Genomic DNA, 24803 nt, shown 5'->3' on the forward strand with positions numbered 1-24803 from the left:
TAAAAGTGACATTTATCTTTCATCCACACCAGAATCAATGTTATGACCTGTCTTAAGAGAAATACATTCAATAATCATGCCAAATATGTGATCACCTCAATGTTTTATGAGATAAAAATATTTTGTTAAATGAGTTGGAAGCATAATACCAAGTAAAAATAAATTATTTCCTGCTAATGGGCAATGTTTATCAAGAAGTGTAGTAAGTTAAAATCATAGACTTGACATTGTAAAAAATATAACAATATAGACTATATGTCCCAAGCCCTTAAAGTTTATAATCAACTGAAAAACATTTTCACTTTAAAAATATTTTCACATTAAAGATAAAATAAATTTAAAAATTTGTTACAAACTTGGTCATGTTTTTTTGCAAAATGAATTTCTATGATATCACAATAAGGTTATTGAAGTAAGCATTTCATTCCTAGAATTAATCTACCTAAAATGCAAACAAAATTTCAATTGAATAAAATTAATATTTCTATTGCTATAGAAAACTTGTCATACATCTTTTTTTACAGTTTTTCAGTTTTTTTTTTCTTTTCTAAAGAAACACATTTCAAGTAATGCTAGTTTAACCAATGGAGAAAATACTTCTATCAAAACATACAATTTCTATTACAGATTAGGAGGCTAATATTAAAAAAAAATAGTTGTAGGCCAAAATGTTTGCTTATATGAATGACAGGCATCATATGATCCCTTTGAAGCACAAAAGCATCGGATGAAATCTTGCGCTCGATCCATGACCTTCTTCATTTGTGAGATTTTAATAAATTCATAGAGCTTGACAGCCAGTTAGTCTTTAGAAGGTATATCTATGCTTCTTAATCCAGATTTCCAGATGTGGAAACCACATAATTCAGAATCTCAAGTGGGATTTATACCTCACCATGTCCCTATCCAGTGTTTCCCAGAAGCTTAAGAAACCGGTCTGTCGGGAGTGGCGTTTGTAATAGCTGAGCTCTAACACTGTTAGGTCCCACTTCTACATGTTGGGGTCTAGAGGAACCTCATCATATTTGAGATGGAAGGCTTTAATTTTAGCAAACACGTCAACTGGTGAGCCATCAGGCCATGGCCACCATTTGAACTGCCATGGCCACCGTTTGAACTGCCACGGGGGACCCTGCACCAAGACGGCCACGACCCGGTGCCAGTCCTGAGGCCTGAGTTTCAGAGGCTGGCCTACGACCCTGTAGGGAGGCGGGAGGCTGGCCAGTGCCCTCGGCTGCATCTGGTCTTTCCTCTGTACCAGAGTTTCATTTTCTCCTTGGCTGCCCTGTTTCTTCTTTTCATCCGATGGGACAAACATCAGGTCCTGCAGAAGGTCCTTTGCAGCCAGCATGGCTTAAAGAGGTGGTGGTGGCAGGGATTATGATAATAGGTGTTCCAGAACCTTTCTTGTGATGAGGGGGAGAAACTGGCTGTGCCCGGGAGTCTGAGTCTGCAGGGCCGCGGCACCCTCCGTCACAGACTTCAGCGTCATCCCGTGGTAGGTGCCCGTCGTGTCAATTTTGAAGCCTTCCGTTTCTTTTCCTTTGAATCGTTCCTGGACATACCTGTTGTAGGCAGCGGGGATAGGCTGTTTGGTTCACAATGTGGGAGCCACAGGGGCTGCATTTGGGGCTGGTCGCTGTTCAGGCGCTCGCCCTTCTCCTCTGGCTTCCACAGACGGAAGAATTGCACAGATATCCTTGGAAAGGCCTTTCCGTGCTCTGTAGGATGGTAGTCTATGTCCTCCACACGCTCTCTCTGCTGACAATACCCCGTCACATCTACCTCAGCGCCCACAAAACTCTTCTGTGTGAGAGCGCTTATGTGATCACCTAAGTCAGTCTTGATGGTGGATCTTTTCTTAGCCATAATGTTGGCTTTGATTGCAGCAACTTTTCCCACTGACTTCGCTTCAGACAAAGACCTAATCTGTCCAGTCTGTACAATCCCTTCTTTGTGACCCTCCAAGCGGGCAGCCCATCTCTCTTTATCAAGGCGCACACACTCTTCATCCTCAATGCGTGGTTTCTTTGCTTCTGCTAAAACTTCATCTGTCGCTCATTTGACTTGAGTAGGTTGCTGAAGCCCTATTTCTGGAGGGGCGCTTCGGTCTATACTTGCCAACATTGATGCTTTACCACTGAGATATCCAAGTAGATATTCTCCCCTCCCACCCCCGCCCCCATACAAGCAGGCTTCATTGAGAATGGGGGAGGGGGAAGTGGGCATCAGTCTTCCTTCAGGCTCCCAAACACGGCAGCCAGCACTCTCTGCTGCTCCAGCTGCACCTCATAGGGCTTCAGGTCCATCTCGTCCTCCCCCTCATCCTCCCCCAGTTCCATCTCCTCCGGGTTGGCCTGCTGCGCTAAGCTCAGCCAGTTCCTCCCGGGACGTATCGCTCCTCACGAACAGGATCTTGCTCTGGGCCCATGCGGGCTGGTCCTGCTCGGCCTCGGCTGCCAGCCGCTCTGCCTGCTGCTCTAGCAGCTTCATGTCATCCACACCCCTCTGCCCAGGGGCAAGGTCAGACACAGTGCCTGTAGCACTACCCGACACCTTGAACGTCCGCGAGGCCATGAAGTTGACCTGTGTATTGTAAGCGGCCTGCACGCTTTGGCGGATAGCAGCATCTCCCAGATGGTGTCCTTATTGCCATGCCGTACCTCGAAGTCCTTCCACGTTTGCCAGAAGGGCCCAGTCGTCTGAGGGTCACAGATCTGGGAGCAGAAGCTGTAGATGGCCCAAGAGCGGTCAATGCCTCCAAGCTTGCGCTCCAGGTCCGCAAACCGCAGGCACATCTCCCGGGCGTGCTCATCAGGCAGCACCTCGATGGCCTTGGGGTAGATGCCACGGGTGTGGGTGACTCCTGCTCAAAGAGGTCCCACGCCCGCTTGCGGCCCCCGTAGTGGGTGATGAATTGAGTCAGATGGGTGCTCCAGATGTCAGACACATTGGGCCACCTGAACAGCAAGATGCTCGTCCGCCTGAAGCTCTCCTGGAAGTACTTGTGCTCCTCCAGGAACATGGTGTAGTTGAGGACGATCTGGGGGGTAGCGATGCTCAGGTCCAGAATACGGTCATACACAGCCTTGGTGACTGAAAGGTGCCGACGCTTTCCTCCAGGTCAGCGAGCATGGACCACACCTTTACTGACTTGTACACACGGTTCCGCACGGGCTCCGAGCCATCAAAATACTCAGCAGCCGCAAGGCCTGGTCCTAATTCTCGTGCCGGAGCTCCAGCTCACCCCACTCGCACCACACACTTGCCAGGTCACCCACTTGCTTGACGTTCACCCTGGTGGCCTTCTCCAGGATGATGCGGGCATCATCCAGCTGCCCGTTGTCCTCAGAAAACTTGGCAAATGCAGCCCACAGCGTGTGGAGTTTGCCCGTAGCCTTGAAGGGGTCCGCTGTCTGTAGCTCATTTGACTTGAGTAGATTGCACAGCCTCCGTGTACGTGTTGATGATCTCCCGGGGCGGCCCCAGTGCAGGGCCACACGCCTGGGCCACTCCTGTACACGGTGCGGGTTCTGGCGCAGCAAGACGCTGTTGAGGAGCAGGGGCCGCCGGCTGATCAGCTGCTCAAGGCGGGCCAGGCGCAGTTCCAAGTCCACCTCATCCTCTTCTTCCCGCCCCAGCTCCGAGGTGGTCTCCATCTTCGCGGCCATCGTGCTCTCCTCGAACTGGGCGTAGCTGTCAAACACCTGGGTGAAGCCCCGCACGGTCATCGCGGTCCGGATGGCCTCCTCGGACACGTCCCGCGCCTTCTCACAATGGCCAGGGCGGGTGTGGTAGTCGGCCAGGGAGCAGCAGAGCTGGCCCAGCTGGTCTGTGAAGCGGGTAAGGCCTCCTCGGTTGATGGCGTCCAGGTTGAGCGACGGCACCTTGTCCGGGTTCTGGGAGATGAGCTCCCATTGCTCGTGCCACAGCTGGGAGTTGGACTTGCCCGCCTTGGACACGAAGCGCTCATCATCCACCTCGGCGGCCAGGCGCTGTGCAGCCTCGTCCAGCAGGTTACTGGACTTGAAGCACGCGATGCACCCCTCGGCGCTCTCGGGGCTCAGCTGGAGGACGCGCCGGTGGCCCCGCACGGCAGTCTCGGGCAGTGGGTGTGAGCGCAGGAGGCGCAGGTGCAGAGGCCAAATGCGAGAGTGCTGTGTGGTGGGCAGCGCCCGGAGGGCACGGTCGAAAGTGCGGCGGGCGTGAGTGACACGGCCCGGGTCCACCAAGAGCTGACAATAGTCTCGCCACAGGCGTGGCATCTTGTGCACGGACACCAAGGCCCGCCCGTGGCAGTTGCTGGCGTCTTCGTAGGCGGGATCCGTCACCCAGCGATGCTTCACCTGTGCCGGGCGCGCCTGCAGGGAGCGGCCCCAGAGTTTGGAGCTGCAGGGCAGCCGCTCAGCGCTGGTTCCAACAGCTGATGGAGCCTGGGCTCCGGGCCCCCTGCTTGAACTCAATGTAGCGGAGCCAGCATTTGACAGAGAACTGGTTCCGCATCATTTCCTCCTCGTAGAGGAGGTCTTCTTCGTCAAAGACGAGGGCCAGCCACTCCTGCCCTGACAGTGGCGCCGTCAGCACCATTTTGCCAGCTCCCCCAAGTAGATCTTTTCGGTCAGGTCTTCCAACCACAGGAATATTTTCAGTGGCTGCGCTGCGCGTCGGACACAAACAGGATGAGAAAGTTGCACATTACAAGGTAGAAATAAGAGAGAATCAATGTGTAGTACTCCCTGCGTTGGCCTTCCTTTCCAGTCCCGCACACCACGGACTTAGTCTTCACGTTCTTGGGCCAGGAGAACTCGGCCCCCTTCACCAAGATCTCCTTCTGGATGTTGTACTGTCGCAGGAAGCTGAGCAAGTCCTGGATCTCCCGCCCCCTCCCGCACCGCAGCTGTGGCCACCACCTCCTCCTGGAGTCACTGGGCCGCCAGTGCTGCTGCTGCTGCTGCTGCTGCTGCTGCTGCTGCTGCCTAGGCCGAGCACCCACCCTGAAGTTTACTTTTATACATTTGAAATGAAGGAGGGAATGTAAAGAAGATTACATGAAGGTGGGAGAAAACAAGACAGGGATTGCATTATAAGATTATGTGCTCTCTGCCCAGACAGGCGTGGCTCAGTGATGGAGCATCGACCTATGAACCAGGAGGTCACGGTTCCATTCTGGTCAGGGCACAGGCCTGGGTTGCAGGCTCGATCCCCAGTAGGGCATGTGCAGGAGGCAGCGGATCAATGGTTCTCTCTCATCACTGATGCTTCTATCTCTCTTTCCCTCTCCCTTCCTCTCTGAAATCAATAAAAATATACTTTAAAAAAAAAAGATTATGTGCTTTCTTAAGAGTGGTTGCTTCCAAGGAGTCTGAAAAAAAAAGAGGATTACTCTGGCATTTCAAAGGTGTGTTAACCTAGATGCACAAGAACAATGAACAGGGCTTGCTTAAGGCAAAGATAAATATTTTCCTACAGATTTAGGCCTGGGGCGTGACTGCCCAGGCACTATTTAAGTTTCTTCCTTACTGAGAAATGATCATCTGTGACACATCTGTGGACAAAACTGATACATACTCCTGACCTTAGAGAGTTAGCATTATTATAAAACAATAAATATAGTAAGTATACAGGGTGGGGCAAAAGTAGGTTTACAGTTGTGAGTACATGAACAGAATTTGTTTTGTATTATTATTTGTTAATTGTTATGTTGTTTTCCATACAAACAACGGTAAGCCTGCCTTTGCCCTGTATAATATTTTAGGAGATAAATATTATGGGGAAAAGATAGACTACAGTGGGACAGGATTAGGGATGAATGGAACTGGCACATATAGGATAATCCGAGTAGAGAACTTTGAGGTGACATTTGGGCAGTTCCATGCAGATATCTGGAGGAAGAACATCTCAGGCAGAGAGAATAGCCAGTGCAAATTCCCTAAAGCGGTAGCCTGCATGTCACTCAAAGAAAGAGCAAGGGAGTGGTGTGGCTGGTCTGTAGTGAAAGAAGTGTGCCTGCGAAAAAGAAATCAGACAAGTAAAAGGAAGGGGGGAACAACCCATTCTGTAGGACCTTGGAGGCACGTGTACAGACCTTGACTTCCTTAAATTATTTGATCCATATTTTGAACAATCACTGTCACTTAAGGAGCTGGAGAAGGGGTTCTAGTTAAGCGGCTACGGCAGTTATTCACTCAAACTCAGGTGGGAGGCTGAGACAAGATGTAGTGGAGTTCATGACGAGAGTGGCTGGATGTGAGATACCTTGAAGGAGAACAAAGAACATTTTCTGAAAGAATGGATGATTCTGAAGATTTGGCTAGAGCAATTACAGTTGCCACAACTGACTTCATCAGACTCCCTGTGGTCCTGGCACAGGTTTGTGAGGAAAGCTTCAGTGGCGTTCCTGGGTGTTTAGCTGGAGATATTTGCTAGAATTATGTTACAATGCCATATAGGAAGTTAGATATGAGATTTCTAATGTAGATGTAATTTTCATATTCAAAGCATATTGTTTATAATATTCTACAGATATGTAATTCTGTAGTGAGCTTGCATATTTATATCTTTTTAGAAAAAGACATAATCAACAGTTGACACAGTGATAAAATGAGCATTGAAAATAAAAAAGAAAGTTGTTCTTAAGAGCATTGAAATAAATAGTTAATACAACTCTCTAGAAGTTCTTTCAAATTCCAATTTTAAGTCAGATAAAAAATATGATTGGATATGTCTGGAACACAGCAACTAATATCTCACTAGTGAGTGTGAAGGGCCTGAGGAAAGAGTAGAATGATAGGCATGGAAAACTCTCACTTTGTCAAGAGATGCATCAACTTCTTTCTCTTCTGTAATATAAATGAAATTGACAACCAAGAGAATAAAAATAATTTAGAGCATATGTGTTTGAAAGATGAGTGTGAAGCTAGGCAGAGCTCTAGGACAACTTTGGAGTACGTTAAAAAAAATTGATCAAGAAAATGAGTGTGTGTCATGCAATCTGAAATGCCTAGATTTGAGCTCTTTAAGTGAAATTATTTTTGCTCTAAGAAAATCCACTCTTATGTGGGTGAAATAGAGTTCTAAGAATATTTTCTTAACAATTAACAGTTGAGATTGTATATGTGTTTTTTATATCTGTGTATGTCAGTGTGTGTGTGAGAGAGAGAGGAAAAGGGAAAGAGGGAAAGAGAAAGACAATGAACCATAGAAATCTAAACTGAAAACACCAAAACACACTTTTTTCTATTTAAATAAATTAATTCAAATTCTATAAATTTTCTATGTGATGCCTTGCTGGTGTTTCTTAACTTAAAACTTCTTCTTTCTTTTTTTTAATGCATTCTGAAAAGACACTCATTCAAATAAAATAATCTACATAAAATTCTGAGGAAAATTATCTGCACATTGTAACATCATATTCCTTAATGATAAATGAGATTTTTGTAGAAAGCAGTGTTATACAGAAGAAAAGTACTGCCATAAGAATTTAACCTCTTGTTTAGACATTTCAGGGTTTTTCTGACATTTGAGTTAGTACTCAGTACTATGTTAGGTCATTGAGCAGGTATGGATGAGTGTTGAGCTTGCTCCTAGGTTACTTTTGAAAGGCACCATTATTTTCCTCATGGCTTAACTTATTTCTACACAATTGGTCCCAAAATCATCTTTATTATTTTTACTAGTGGCCCAGTGCATGAAATTCGTGCATGGGAGGGAGGGTGTCCCTCAGCCCGGCCTGCACCCTCTCCAATCTGGGACCCCTCAGATATCCCTCTCACAATCCAGGACTGCTGGCTCCTAACCACTCACCTGCCTGCCTGCCTCATCGCCCCTAACCACTCTGCCTGCTGGCCTGATCGCCCCCAACTGCTCCCCCTGTCAGCTTGCTCGCCCCCAACTGCCCCCCCTGCTAGCCTGTTCGCCTCCAACTGCCCCCCTGCCAGCCATCTCACCCCCAACTTCCCCCCCTGCCAGCTTGCTTGCCCCCAATTGCCCCCCTTGCTGACCTGATCACCTCCACCTGTCTCCCTTGCTGGCCTGCTCACCTCCAACTGCCCCCCACTGCTAACCAGCTTGTCCCCAACTGCCCCCCACCCCCCACTGGCCTGCTCACCCCCAACTGCCCCCCACTGTGCTGGCCTGCTTGTCCCCAACTGCCCCCCCCCCCCCCGCCGGCTTGATCGCTCCTAACCACCTCTGCCTCGGCCCTACCACCATGGCTTTGTCTGGAAGGACATCTGGAAGGTCTCCCAGAAGGTCTCCTGGTCTAATTAGCATATTACTCTTTTATTAGTATAGATAATATTTTACGTTACAAAATAAAATGTAATTTAAAGAACACAGTTCAATGTTCTCAGGAATTTCTCTTTTTGAGACTGGGTTGGTACATCACAGATTTCTGAACCTTCATTGCTTTAATTTTTCATGATGAAATCTGTGATTCTCTTAGCACTTATCTTATGACTACTTTGTTTATTGACTGATTGATTTTAGAGACAGAGACAGAAAGAGAAACATTGATTTGTTGTTCAACTTATTTATCCACCCATTGGTTGATTCTTATATGTGCCCTGACCAGGAATCAAACCCACAACCTTGCTATATTGGGACGATGTTCAACAAAGTGAGCTACCCAGCCTGTTCAACAAACTGACCTACCCAGCCAGAGCCTCTTATGACTACTTATGTCAGGCAGAAAAACAAAAGATTATATATATATATATATATATATATATATATATATATATAGAACAATAGAGAGAGTTAATTTCTTTCTTCACATTTATTGTGGATATTTCCCTAAAACCAAGTTTACATAAATTGTCCATGGTTAAAATTCTGAGAAAATTATCTGCATATTGTAACATCATATTCCTTAATGATAAAGATAAATGAGATTTGGGGGAAGAAATGGTTGAGAAAAGAGTGCAGTAGAGTGGTTTTCTTAATAGATGCTCATCTTTCTTCTCAGAAGTTAATTGTCTGTTTGATAATTAAAGCTTAGTGCATTGTATTAATCCCATCATGAAAATGTTGTATATAAATTATGTTGTAATTAGTCAATATTAGACAATGTAGGCTGCATAATTTAGGCTTCAAGTTTTAACTAAAACAACATTTCCAAACTGTGATGTGCATCATTCATTTGTGGACTTTATAAAAGATGCATGCTGGAGCACTGCTGACTCAGAATCTTTGTTAATAGGGCAAACAGATAAAAAATTAACCTGTGCCTGATGAGACTTAAAAACACACACAAGCACGCCAAATTATAAGAGCAACTGAATGGAAATAGCTTGCTTCATAACCAGTTTAAAAATCATACTCAATTGTGAAAAACTGAAAGGTTTTCCTCTAAGATCAGAAACAAGACAAGGTTGTCCACTATCACCACTCTTATTCAACATAGTGCTGGAAGTCCTAGCCAGAGCAATAAGGTAAGAGAAAGAAATAAAAGGCATCAATATAGGGAAGGAAGAAGTTAAAGTGTCACTTTTTGCAGATGACATGATTCTGTATATAGAAAACCCTAAAGAGTCCACCAAAAAACCTTTAGAAATAATAAACAATTACAGTCAAGTTGCAGGATACAAAATCAATGTGCAAAACTCCATTGCCTTCCTGGATACCAACAACAAAACTTCTGAAAAAGAAATGGAAAAAACAATTCATTTGGCAATTGCACCCCAAAGAATCAAATACCTAGGAATGAACTTGACAAATACAAATTTAGCTATAGGCCAGTCAGTGTTGCTCAGTGGTTGAGAGTCAACCCATGAACCAGGAGATCACAGTTTGATTCCAAGTCTGGGAACATGACCAGGTTGCTGGCTCAGTCCCCAGGAGGGGTTATACAGGAGGCAGACATTCAATGATTGTCTCTCATAACTGATGTTTCTATCTCTCTTCCTTCTCCTTCCTCTCTCTGAAATCAATTAAAAAAAAAAAAAAAGAATTTAGCTATAATGGATGTCTTATAATATTGCCCAAATAGTTTAAGGAAGCTCCCTCTATTCCTTGACTGCTAAGAATTCAATCATGAAGAAATATTGAATATCGTCAAATTCTTTCACTTCCTCAAATAGTATGATGTGCCATGCCAGCAGGCCAAGGGTGAACCTGAGGAGGGAGGGGCGGTAAAGGATTGAAGAAAAGACTGACAAGATAATACAGCTGGGGCTCAGTGGATCTTCCGTGCCTGGATGAGGACACAAAAGACCCAGCCTTCAAGCCATGCTTTATTTTATAGTCTGATTAAAATAAGGGTAGATTAACATGTATACAAATGTTCTTGTATACAAATGTTCTTGCTGCACCTCCCTCAGCCAATTAGCTATTTAGGAAGGAATTAGGCAGGGTTATAAGGTCAGGCTTAATTATGCTAGGAGAGCTCTTCCCTCCAGGCTGGGACTTGTTTGTGGCCCTGCCAAAGGTCAGCCTGAGGCTTGACCCTAAAGCCGCTTCCTACAGTATGATCATATGATTTTTCTTCTTTATTGTTAATACAGCAGATTACATTGATGTTTTTATTGTTAAATCAGTTTTGTATTCCTGGGATAAAACTCACTTGGTTATGAAGTATTATCCTCTTTTTATATGGCTTTATTGGATTTGTTGTTGTTTTGTTGAGAATTAAAAATCTATAATCCATCGTCATGAAGGAAGATGATTTGACTTTGGGTGGTGGACACACATGCAATATACAGATCATGTATCATAGAAATGTATACTTGAAACCTATATAATCCTATTAATCAATGTCACCCCAATACATTTAATTAAAAGAAAGATAAAAAGTAAATAAAAATAAATAAATACCCTCATTCATAGTTTAACACTAAAACAAATTTACTCTTGTTGTTTTTAAATAAAGTTTGAAAATAAAGTTAAAACTCTTGCTCTTTAGGATATAACAACAATGGCATGCGTTTTTACATTTTACCTTTATCCTCAAGACTTTGAGAGCAAAATGTAACTAATGTAATGTTTTCCCAGTGTGTCTATTTCATCTTTTTTCCCCAAAAAATGGGCTTTTTTCACTTTTTTTGTTTTGTTTTTTGTTTTGTTGTTGTTGTTACAACCAGAGCTGCAGCATTGGCAGGGACTGGAGAATGTGAATGATTGTCACTGAGCTTGAACCTAACTGAATAAAAACGTATTGATGGGAAGTGGTAAATGGCATCTAACACAGGGCAGGTTATATTTCCACTTACCTGGTTGAAGAAGCTTTGATTCATGACTTTCTCAGACCCATAAACACTTCTCAAAGCAATCTACCCATGTGTGGTAAATAGTTAATGTCTTCTTGCCCAAGATCAATTTTTCTTCTGTTCACACCTTATTTTCCCTCAAGAAATGGTCTCTTCTCCAATCTAATCCTATTTTATTTATGTGGAGCAGATGTTTCCAGGATGAGTATGTGATGCAGGCTTGGCCAATGGAGCATTGCATTTCACTTTGCTCAGAAATGCTGGTTCAGGTGCAGAAGTATGAATCAATCAAAGGCAATTACAGTTGAGCTGGGGATTTTGTGGAGTGACCAATAGAGATATATCTTTATTCCAGTTGTTGTTTTTTTTTTAAACAGTGTGAAAGCAAACCTGGAGATTCAGGAGACTGCAACTGAGGCTCTCATGTGCACTGTATATATGAGAGTAAATAAAACAGAGGAAAGTAGAATGAAAAGTGATATAGCAATACACACAGATAGAGAGAAAGATAAATCGGACCCTGGTGACGTTATCTGAGCCCTGGAATTTTTAGAGACTGAAGAATATTTTACTTCTAGGCTTTCAGTAAAATTATCCAATAAATGTCTCTCTTTTTAGGGTGTTTAAACCAATGTAAGTTGGATTTTTCCGTCATTTGTAACCCCAAATTTCCTAATGTCATATAATTACTTCTGGTGCCTGATTTCATAATTCAATGTTTTCAAACTTTCATGATCATAAGAATCAGTTGATGTTTATAGAAATTCAGATTCCCAGATCACTCCCCTGGGGAGTTCTGTTTTAGTATGGGTTCTGTTTTTAAGTATGACCCAGAGATGAATAGTAGGATCACAAAGTATGAACATTATTGTATCTGCAAAATAAGAAAAAAATCAATTCTCACTTGCTGAATATTATATAATTTTCTGGTTTGCCTAGCATACCAGCACACAGCCACATAATCATAAAATTTTAAAGATGGGAGAAATGGTAGATATAATCTGGTCCAACAGCTCATTTTTTCACTGTAAAATTGTAGCTGAGAAAAGAAAAGTAACACACAAATTCCATCGAGAGTTAGTAGCAGAAAAAGTACTACATGAATCTACTGCTAGCTTCAATTTATTTTATTATCAACAATCACATTTCTAATTTGAAAAGTCATTTTAAAAGTACATAAATAGCAGGATGGTGAAAAATCTACCTTTATTTTTCTTGGGCATAGAAAATTAACTAAAAGAACTTACAGTATGTTCTAAATTTTTAGCATAGTTCATTGTGAATGAACATTAATAATTTGACCATTAAAACAGTAATGTATTTCTTACTACTTAGACTATAAACACCCTAATTGATGTTGTGATTTTGTAACTATGTTCTCTAATGATCATATACCAAGTATTTTATTTACAATAAAATACTAAGAGCTATTACTGATGAGAGGATTTTAAGACTAGGTAAATCATTTTTTATTATTAATCCAAGGACTAACACACACAACATTGCTTGAAGAGTCCATTGGTCCAAAGGCAGTCGTCCCAAATAAATAATTAATTAAATTGTATACACTGAATAAGGATTTTTCAAACTTATTTTCCCAGTGTTAGGTAAAAACTGTAAGTAAAATACAACAATGACGCAGCTTACAGAACATTCTGTGGATTTTCAGGAAGAAAAAAAAAAGCTTTTTCACATTATAAAATAAAACATTTAAAACTAATCATTATCATGTTTTCCTCCCCCTTTAAGTATGCAGGGGTCCAAGTTGAGTCTGCCCAGAATGTGCCACCCTTGCAGGCAGGTTATTTGAGATGAAAACAATTAAAGCCCAACACATTCCAGGAAAAAAAAAAAAAGAAAGAAAGAAACACTATTCAGGAAAGGAAACTTAGCATGTTCTTTTTATTATAATTACCTTAGCATGTATGAATAAAGTGTGGCACACAAGGAAGATTCAAACAAGCCTGTTTGTTAAAGTCACTCTGTGTCCCATTGTTTCTGGGTTGCCAAGCAAGAATGTGGTTACCATATGTTTGCTTTTCTCATCTACCTATACATTTCCTCCTTTCCCTTTGAAATCTCTGATCCCTGCCTCTCTCTCTTTAGTCCACAATGGCATATTAGCCTCAATTGCCCAATGCATCCTTGGGTCTCATATTGTTATGAAATCCCCATATGTAGATACAGAATACATTTGGTCATTTTCTCCTGTTAATCTATCTCATATTACTTTGATTAATTTTTTGCCCCCACAAGTAGCAAATATCAACCTCATTACCAGCTCCAGCTGGAATTGTTAAAGCCTTCCATTTATGACACAAAAGGTGATATTCTAAACTATTTGTTGCTACCTCAAAATTCCAATGTTCTTAAAAATATGTAAATTATTGTATACATAAAATGAGACACTGGCATTGCTTGTATAAATAATTTTCTCAGAGTATCATATTTATTATTATATGCTGAAAATATAGATGTATTGATATAAACATTAGTTACATAAATTTACTTCATTCCTTATATATTTTTTCTGAGTATAATTTTTAAAAATATTTTTATTGATTTCAGAGAGGAAGGGAGAGGAAGAGAGGGATAGAAACATCAATGATAAGAGAGAATCATTGATCGGCCGCCTCCTACATGCCCCACACTGGGGATGGAGCCCATAACTCGGCATGTTCCCTGACCAGGAATCAAACCCTAATCTCCTGGTTCATAGGTCAACGCTCACCCACTGAGCCACGCCAGCTGGGCTCTGAGTATAGTTTTAAAGGGCAATCTTGTTATCTCTTTATAGTGAAAATAAGCAAATACTCATAGTTAAAAATAGATTTAGAAAATAATTAGAAGTATTTATGCCATTATACAATATTAATATTTTATTGAAATAAAAATAGAAATAATATAAACCACTGTATTCCAAATTTTGTTGTATATCCGAATTAACATGGATGCCTTTCAGAACAACAGACTGCATTCTGAGCTTATCACATTGGACTCTTATAAAGTTGTGCCATGGATTCTGTATTTTTTAAAGAAAATTTTCATCTTGGTGCCTAAAGATCATCAATTTAATGCTCACCAAGCTTCCTCTCTGTGTGTTTCTGCATCCTGTCTAGAAGAGGATGTGGATAGCAGCATCCTTTTCTACATTCGGGGAAATTACACACAGCTACCAAGTCCCTTTGTAGCAATCAATGGTATAAATGTTCAAAAGATTGCTAACTGATATATATATATATATATATATATATATATATATATATATATATATATATATTTCAGTTAAACGACAACAACAGAAAGTAATTTTGATTAGAAGCTATGGTTAGTGTTGTTTTTTAAAAATGATTCCTGTTATTCAATTTGGTTGAAAGATATTTTATTTAATCTCTAATGTCTATGCAAGTGTGATCTAGTTTCCCAGAATGGTTCTATACTTTTGTACCTATGAGAATCAAAGAGAGGGACAGGCAGTATAAGAGCTTCTGAATATGGTTTGTTGAAGTGCCTTTTAATAAAGTGCAATTTTCATTCTGTGCTTTTCCCAAAATCACCGCATCAATTTGTATCATTAAGGATTGAAGCTAGAGATATTGACTACATTTTTATGTGGTACTTTCAATTCTTAGGGGTTTCAACTACCCACTGTCTCCACTGTCTGAATTTCAAATCATTTTAAAAATTGATAGCCTCATTTCAAGTGTTTGGATTTGTAAATCTTGTGAGACATCCAAATAAGCACCTTACAATGCAAATTATGGTGACTGGATTTCCTACTTCTAACTGGTATTTCTACTCACTTTCTTGGATGAGAAAAGGAAATAGCTCATGTATTTATAAATATATTTATTTTGAAGAATATTTGTTTCCCACTAAACTATATCTATTATTATGAGAAATTACATATATACTGCCAGAGCCCTAGCCAGTTGGCTCAGTTGGTTGGAGCATCGTACAGCAGACCAAAGGTTTCAGGTTTGATTCCCCATCGGGGCACATGCCCATGTTGTGGGTTGGATCCCCAGTTGGGCACATATGTTACTCTCTCACATCGTTGTTTCTCTCTCTCTCTCCCCCTTCCTTTCTCTATATAATCAATGAAAACATATCCTTGGGTGAGAATATGTTAAGGTATTAGTTAGCATACAACATATTTATTTTCTCCCAGCAAGAAGAATATCTCATGCACTATGATAAAAACAGTAGACATGCCTTTTTGTTACCCATGGTATTAACAGTTACTAGCTTCCCTCATGTTTGTTTCTTATTTGAAGTTGTCCGACCCATGGCAAGATGTCTTGTGTCTATAGCATTTATCCAACAATTGGCCATATCATTGTTCTATCATTGAAACAAAAAGTCTCCCAAATTTAGATATTGTCCACGAGGAATTGCACAGCACAAATGAGATTTCACTACCATAGATCATTGGCCTCTTAATCCATCCCTTGTGTTTTCTAAAGCATCTTATTAATCATGTCACTACTGTGCTTAAAATTTACAAAAATTAGCCTCCAGATTCCTTAGTCTGGTATCCAGTATCCTAAATGACCTAGCCCAAAAACACAATTTACCTCTGCCAAAATACACTATCTTGATGATTCATTAGTGAAGAACTTTTACTAATTGTGAACTGGTTTTTATCCTTTACATAGCACTTATGTTGTTCTAAACTCTACTTCTGTTATCTTACTTTGTACATTATATTGGTATAGCTTAATTATTCATCCTAGTTGTATTTGTCTAAAGTTTTTAGTTACTAGAAATAAATTTCAAACATACACAAAAATATGATTATATTGTACAAGTATTAGTCACACATTTACATATATAGACAGAATAACATTAAGGTGTTAAGAAAACATTCCTGCATTAAAATCTTTGGGGAATACAGTTTGTACCAAAGCTCAAATAACAAGATCCAAAATATAAATATATTTTTTCAGATAATCGCTTACATCATACCTATAGCAACTTAAAATTTTATTTGGTTTTTAAATCATCCTAATTAAAGAGTTGAATTTCCTCTGAACTACTAGAATTTCCATTGCATTTCTCCTAGTGCAAAAGTGACAAGAAAGAGATTTAAACCCCATTTAAAAATAAAGCTTATAGATTCAGGCTGAGCCTTTGTGTACCTAATTGAATCAAAATGATCTATAGGTTTCAGTGGGGCCAATTTGCTAAAAAGAGCATGATTTTCCCAGTGACAGAGAAGCTACAAGTGACTGCCCCAGATATTGAAGATCCAGTGTGTATAAATTACAGTAAATTGGGTCTACAAAAGCATTCGGTTGCAGACTGATCTACCACAGCAATGTAGTCCGAGCCAAAGATTTCTGTTCAACTCTCTCAATCCCAGAGGATCCAACATTAAAATAAAATTTGCTCCTTGTGTTGTAATGAGTTCTTGAACTAACAACAAAAATATGCATAGCTTTATACTTATTAATGAAAGATAGAAATAAGTAAAGAATTAGAGAACAGGGAGAAATATTAATGGCTAATAGAAAAAGGATTATAATTAGCAAGTTTCAGAGAAGATATTAATTAAAGAATCAATAGGTTAATCCTTCTTTGGTAAGAATAAATAGAGAAAATTGGGACTAGCAGAGAATGGCCTCATACTATGCAAAAGTATAAAACTAGACTCTTTATTCAACTCTACCACTTATTAGTTTAGTGATCTTGTTCAAATTATTTAATTTTTATGGGACTTAGTTTCACCTAATTTTCTGGGGATTTAGTTCCTAAATTGAAAAAAAAAATGTTGCTGGTCTTTATAACATCTTCCTTTTATAACAAACTCAAAGCTTGTTTATGGTCTATATAAACATAAAGTTTCCTGCTCATATCCATTTCAGAACCAATCTTTCAACAGATCTTTTCCCTGAAAATGACCTTTGTATATCACATGCTTTGGTTTGCCATGAAAGTATATGTAGATCTGACACACTATTTTAAAGAGTGATACATTCTATTCTATTTGCACATATATGTGATATTTTAGCTGAATTAATTGCTAAACATTTGCACATGGTGCAATTGACCTATTTTAGGTTCTTTTAGTGTTGGTTTAATCGAATGTCCACTTCCTCCCTGGGGCACTTGGGCATTGTTCATCATGGTTCACCTGGAAATCAAACCACAACCCTAAGGCTAGATTTGAAGTCACCCTGGTCCCCTCTCAACTCACATAAAGTGATGAGAATCAGAAACACTCTGCAGTCAGCCAAAGGCACTGCTATAAAGACATACACATGACCACATTACATTAATTTCTATTGCAAAGTATTTTCCTCTGCACAAACGGGATGATCTCTCCTGTAAAGTAGCATAAATGACTATACATACACATGTGTAGCAAACCAACATTTTTTATGTTGATCATGAGAAAAATCAAACTACATATGTGCAATATATATACATATATATATACTTACATATAAAATTTTCTATAATTAACTCAATATTAAGACATATTTATGCTATAATAAAAATACCAAAAAAATCTTGAAGAACTTTAACTTCAGCAATATTATTGTACTGGAATAAACATCCTATCATAAACAACTATTCAAGTAGGTAAAATATATGAGACAACTCTTTTAGATCTTCACAATACTACAAGTACAGAGAGAAGAAAAACTCAGGATTTTGCTACTAATTTAGCTACCTCTCTGCCTGGGATAATTTCCCAACAGTGAGGTAGCTAAATTAGTAACAAAATCATGAGTTTTTCTTCCCTAATTTGGAGGCGTCAGAGAGCAGAAAGCTGAAATGGCAAAAACAGAAGGGAGACACAGAATGGAGTTCCAGAGCAAAGGCCATGTGTGGACTAAGAATCCATGGCTAAAGACTGAGCTGAGTGTTAATGGATTGTGACTACCTGAGACTTACCAGAGAAAAACACTATAATGTTAAGAGTTTATCACAGGTGTTAGAAAGTAAGTAGTGCTGATAAACTTCGGGGCTTGGTCTAAATGAAGTGGAGAAATGTTGCGAATGCCTCATTAACACTTGTCCTAAGTTGCAGGAGGCAAAGTCATGTAAGTAGAGACCCATTTAAACGAAGGTTTACTCAAATCCTACTGAAATGAAGCCTGGCATCAAGCCCTGAAAAGATATGCAGGGAACCATAACCACAAAGTTCAGCTCCCAAGAGTAATCAAAGGAATGATGACTAATAACTATAATGCTGTATCATGGATGGAATCCTGGAATAAGTACATTGTGACAATGGAGCCATATTATTGTAAGTGATAATAATATGGGAACTCTGTAATATCTCAGCAATTCTTTTCTGCAAATCTAAAATTGTTCTAAAGTAAAGAGATAATTATTTAAAAGCCTATGTAATACCACTGAACAACCTACATACATAATGATTAAAAATCAGTGCAATTGACATTTGAGAGGAAACAAGACTGATACTGAAAATATATTGGAGGAACTTGTCAAATATCACAGAGCTAGTACATGTTGGTGACATCCATAGGCAAAAAGATAAACTACCCCATAGGTTCCATAACTAAAGACAATATACAAGGCCATGTCAGCTCAGAAAATTCAATTTTCCTTCAAGATGACATCTGACATCATTAAAAATTTTTCATTGAAATTGAATAAGGCAAAGAAAGAAAATATGTATATAATTGGCTGTGTTTTGAACTTTTTCAGAATATGCCACAACTATTTATTTGCAGGGCTAATAAAATTAAACAAACAACATTGCTATTTTACTTTTCACATAGGAATATGAAAGTAACCTGGCAAATAACACTAATTTTAATGCAATCATGAAAGTAGCACATCTAGAATCTATGTTTTAAAAAACATGACTGCTACCAATTCTTAAAAATACAGATAAGATTTCCATATGTGACATGAGAAAATTCATTTGGACAATGGCTATCTCTATCACTATTGTTTTAAAAATAATATATAACTAAAATTACATTAATATAAAACGATATGTTTTACTACAAAGCCATTTGTTTCTTTGTTTCCTTCTTTTTTTATTGTTTAAAGTATTACATATGTCTCCTTTTTCCCCAATTGACACCCCCCCCCAGCCATTCCCACCTCCCAGGACAAGCCCCCACTGCCCCAGTGTCTGTGTCCATTGGTCATGCTAGTATGCATGCATACAAGTCCTTTGGTTGATCTCTAATCCCCTCCTCCCTTGCCTTCTGTTTGAGATTGTATGGTCTGTTCAGTGTTACCTTGTCTCTGGATCTATTTTTGTTCATCAGTTTATGTTGTTCATTATATCCCACATATGAGTGAGATCATGTGATATTTATCTTTCTTCGGCTGGCTTATTTCACTTAGCATAATGCTCTCCAGTTCCATCCATGCTGTTGCAAATGGTAAAAGTTCTTTCTTTTTTTTTTTTATAGCAGCATAGTATTATAGTATTCCATTGTGTAGATGTACCTCAGTTTTTAATCCACTCATCTGCTAATGGGCACTTAGGCTGTTTCCAAATCTTAGCTATGGTGAATTGTGCTGCTATGAACATAAGGGTGCATATATCCTTTCTGATTGGTGTTTCTGGTTTATTGGGATATATTCCTAGGAATGGGATTACTGGGTCAAATGGGAGTTTCATTTTTAACTTTTTGAGGAAACTCCATACTGTTCTCCACAGTGGCTGCACCAGTCTGCATTCCCATCAGCAGTGCACCAGGGTTCCTTTTTCTCCACATCCTTGCCAGCACTTGTCTTTGATGATTTGTCGATGATAGCCATTCTGGAGTCAAGACAGTCTCTTCAATAAATGGTGTTGGGAAAATTGGTCAGATACATGCAAAAAAAATGAAACTAGATCACTAACTTATACCATACACAAAAATAAACTCAAAATGGTTAAAGGACTTAAACGTAAGATGGGAAACCATAAAAATCTTAGAAGACTCCACAAGCAGCAAAATATCAGACATATGTCATAGCAATATCTCTACCAAAACAGCTCCTAGGGCAATGGAAACTAAGGATAAAATAAACAAATGGGACTACATCAAAATAAAAAGCTTCTGCACAGCAAAAGAAACCATCAACAAAACAACAAGAAAGCATGAGTGAACATATTTGCCAATGCTATCTCAGATAAGGGTTTAATCTCCAACATTTACAGGGAACTCATACAACTTAACAAAAGGAAGATAAACAATCCAATCAAAAAATGGACCAAGAACCTAAATAGACACTTTTTGAACAAAGACATACAGAAGGCTGAGAGACATATGAAAACATGTTCAAAGTCAACAGTCATCTGAGAGATGCAAATCAATACACAACCATTTGTAATTTAACAATGGGAACATCATAAATATTCTTATCATAAAAATAAATTCCACTCATTCATGTCTTGAGGATAGCCAATACAAACCAGAGTACCTTTGAATAATCATCAGGCAATAAACTTCTGAATCTAAATATTTTTCAAACTTCAAAGATCATTGATAGGTGTGATAGCATTGTACCTGAGGTTTTCATGTTCCTGATGCTGAAACAGATTGTCCATCTTTTGAAACCTTCATGATGGTACAAATAGTAGGCATTTCAAAACACCAAATAAGCTCAATTCATCATCGACATCTTTTTTCTGTGGTTCTCTCTTCTTGCCAGAAAGCCACTCAGTAAGGGACTTACTGTAAACCTTCACCTTGTTGAGGTTAAAGACCTTCATTGCTTGGTGGTTCAGAAGAGCAGCACCCACCTTACAGTCCAGGCCACTCTCCCTGCAGTGCAAGGGAGCATCAGCTCTCAGGCCCTCTGGCTGTTTTTTGTGAGGTCTTTTTGTCCATCAACCCACCCATCCAGGTTTTGTTTGTTTGTTTGTTTGTTTGTTTGTTTGTTTTAACATATTTTATTGACTTTTTACAGAGAAGAAGGGAGAGAGATAGAGAGTTAGAAACATCGATGGGAGAGAAACATTGATCAGCTGCCTCCTGCACACCTCCTACTGGGGATGTGCCCGCAAACAAGCTACATGCCCTTGACCAGAATCGAACCTGGGACCTTTTCAGTACGCAGGCCGACGCTCTATCCACTGAGCCAAACCAGGTAGGGCCCCACCCAGGTTTTGTAATGTGTTTGCCTGAGGTTATTTGCACATATCCATCTTTTTTATTTTTTTCAATAAAACCAAACTGCATCTAATAGAGTTACTTAAATGTAAATATCCCACCAAAGAATATTAAGTCTATGTAGAATCCCTAAGCTTAATTTTATTATAGCTGTTGGTCTTAAGAATTTTTTAATTATGTCTCCTGGATGGCTGAAGATACGCAATCATGTGATATTAAATAATGTACTGTAGGAAAATTTGTGTACAGAGGACAATTTTGTGTCCCACATCCTCAGGTTTCTCCAGGAGATAGATGTCCTCTAGTGTTTTCTTGTTTGATTTCTTACTATTGTTAAATAGGTAGTCTCTCTCAGTTTCCATACACGTGTCTCTTCTCTTTCCTGCCTATTAACCTGTGTGTGGAACAAACCATGTTCCCTATCATTTTTCCAGATACATGTCATATAAGTCAGCTACTTGTAATAAAAGTAATAGAATCAAGTAGATTTTTCACTTTTTTTATTTGTGCAGCATTTCACTCCCCCTTTTTTAGAGGTTAGTATCTAGATGTTGCATCTTCAACATCCAGGCAATATTTTTTTTCTCTTTATTTTATTATTATTATCATTATTATTATTTGTATCTCCATTTATTCCCCCTACACCCTCATCCATCTCTACCCACCAACTCCCAGGCAATATTTTTCAGAAATGCTCATTCCAGCCTGGATCCAAGGGAGGGATAGTCATGTGGCCTCAGCTAAACCAAGTTTAATATTCCATCTCTGAGTGACTCATACACAGCAGAGCAATCAGGCAAAGGTAACAGAGCAGATGTTTGGAGGCACCATTGGAAGTCTGAAGTGGGCTCTAGTTCTTTATTTTTTAGCTGGTATGATCCAATGAATACTCTTTTTGCTGAAGGCACTTTGGATGAATGTCATAGCATCTGCAATTAGAAAAATACAACCTGATACAATGTAGGCGGAGGGCGGGCGGAATAATACAGGGAACAAATTAGCATAGAATAGATAGCCTTATTTATAAAACATTACCTCTATGAATATCTCATAGATCATTTTTTAACCTGCATTCTAGCTACCATCTTGCTGGTTACTCTTACTTCTTTCACAATTCATGTTTTGCTTCCTCTCCAGGGATCCCTCTTTCCTTCCTCTCTGACTGACTCATAAAAACCTACCATTTTGCTTAGTTTATTATGCCTATAAGATAGAATGTTATAGGATTGGTCACCAAATTATTATTATTTTTACTGTAAAAGACAGTACATGAACATGGTACAAAACTAGAAAGGCACCAAAGGATACAAAATAAAAAGAAAGTTTTTCTACCCCTATTGTCTCCCAGACATCCAAGTTTTCTTCCTAGAAACACAGGCCAGCTTAAAATTATATATTTGAGAAAATCTTTGAATTTTCCTATAGTTGTTTTTTTTCTTTTTTAAAGAGAATCAGTAGATTATACTTTCATAGAGCATTTCAAAATAATATTGCTTCTGGTAAGTTATAATAAGTTATTATACAAGAAGTATGCTAATATGCTAACTAGACCAAACAGCAGAAGCCAGGGCCATGAGGGCTGAGGCAGCCAGGGTGCGAGGGCTGTGAGGGCCGAGCCCCTTGCATGAATTTCGTGCACCAGGCCTCTAGTATAAAATAATTAGAAATATAATTTTATGTTTCTTAGGGAGATAGCTGAAAATTGCCTTTTTTGTTTGATTTTAAGTTCATTCCATAAAAGGAATTAACAAGTATGCATGAGTTAAATAGAATGTAGAATTCTATGTCCTTTAGTTATTTTTAATATATACATATATATTTAACATTTACATTAAAGGAATAAAATCAATTATAAATTATATAAAAATATATTTTGAAATATGAAGATAAAATGAAACATGAATGTAAAACTAATTATCAATTAGTCAATTTTGGTTTTCTTTTTATGATGTACACTGTAAAACTCAAAATTACTCTTCATAGCTCACTAAATTTTTTCAACCATTATTTTAAAAATAGATAAACTGTGTCTGGCCAGAGTGGCTCAGTGGTTGAACCTCCACCTATGAACCGGGAGGTCATGGTTTGATTCCTGGTTAGGGCACATGCCCGGATTGCAGGCTCAATCCCTAGTTGGGGGCATGCAGGAGGCAGCCAATGGATGATTCTCTTTCATCATTGATGCTTCTATCTCTCTCTCCTCTTCTTTCCTCTCTGAAATCAATAAAAATATATTTTAAAAAATAAATCAATTTTTAAAAATGTATATTAAAAAAGAAAAATCAGAATGCTAATGAGATATAATATTACTATGTTTACTTCAGCTAGATACTTATTCTTGGAGCTCACTATTGACCTGGTCCAACTGTCTTCATCCAGACCCTATACACATGCAAGAGACATGGACCTACGCAGAGACACATATGCAATCATTATACTATCTAGTTGTTTTATACTGAATTTCATGTAGTGCTTTCCACTACATTTTTTTTTATTATCTGTGAAATACAATAACAATAGAATCAAAATGTTTTTGGAATAAGTTACCAAAAACATTGAATTGGTTCTGTCAGCTTCTGTCTTTTTATTTTGCATTATTTCTATTATTTTAGATATTTTAATTGCACTTTTGCTCAAGCCAGTAGATTATTTCTTTTCAAGCTCCATGTGGTCCTCAATGTGAACTCATCTTTTCTACCTATATAGCTTACATTTGGAAATACCTAAACCACCCATAAAGCTTTCAGACTATATTTAGGTTGCAATTTTCCTTACTTATATCTGAGAAAATTGCTCTGTAAAGAAGCACAGTTTACCAAGAACTAATGTTCTCATAATCTCACCATGACAGGCTATTTTTTGTCCCCTTGTCACCAACATAATGGATTTAATGTGACAAGTCTATAAAGTCAGGTATCTAATAGTCATTGAAACTAGAGGGATAGAATGTCCATTTCCGATTTCAAGAAGAGCTAGAAGAGTATAAAAGGGAAACAGTACATTATAGTCCATAGTGCAAAGAAAATCAAGTTGCAATATTCTGTTGTGGAAAATATACCTTTTGGTTCCAGCATCATAGACTTTGATTATAGTTCCAATGGTGGTATAATACCATTTTCTTAAAAGAGGAATTGAAAAAAGTAGAAAGAATTTACTTTAAAGTTGTCAGAGTCCTGGCCCATGTGGCTCAGTTGGTTGGGTGTTGGGTTCCTCCCACACACCAAAAGTTTGCTGAATTTGATTCCTGATGGATGCCTGGGTTGCTGTCTCTCTCTCTCACATCACTGTTTCTCTCTCCCTCTCCCTTCCTCTCTCTCTAAAAAAAATTTTAAAAATTTGTCAGAGAAATTAAAAGGCTACAACTCAAGGTAGTGTGTCAAATTTAAAATTCAATGAGTTAAAAATAAAGATATGTTTTCACAGACATTAACATTTCTCGGCCCAGACACAGTACAAATGTTTTTCTATTATTTACAAATCAACATATTCAGTCTATTTCTAA

The 24803-nt window shown here is 39.1% G+C and overlaps 1 pseudogene across 1 annotated transcript; it reads right to left on the reverse strand.

The window, feature by feature from the left end:
• Nucleotides 1-865: 865 nt before the first annotated feature.
• On the reverse strand, nt 866-11231 carry LOC307106060 (parafibromin-like; annotated as a pseudogene). The gene is made up of 4 exons: nt 11208-11231; nt 6256-6422; nt 4556-4976; nt 866-2140 (listed from the first exon to the last, which is right to left on the reverse strand). The product of its transcript is annotated as a parafibromin-like (transcript).
• Between the last annotated feature and the right edge of the window lie 13572 nt (nt 11232-24803).

The sequence above is a fragment of the Cnephaeus nilssonii genome, assembly GCF_951640355.1.
Source record: "Cnephaeus nilssonii genome assembly, chromosome: 10".
NCBI classification, from domain to species: domain Eukaryota; kingdom Metazoa; phylum Chordata; class Mammalia; order Chiroptera; family Vespertilionidae; genus Cnephaeus; species Cnephaeus nilssonii.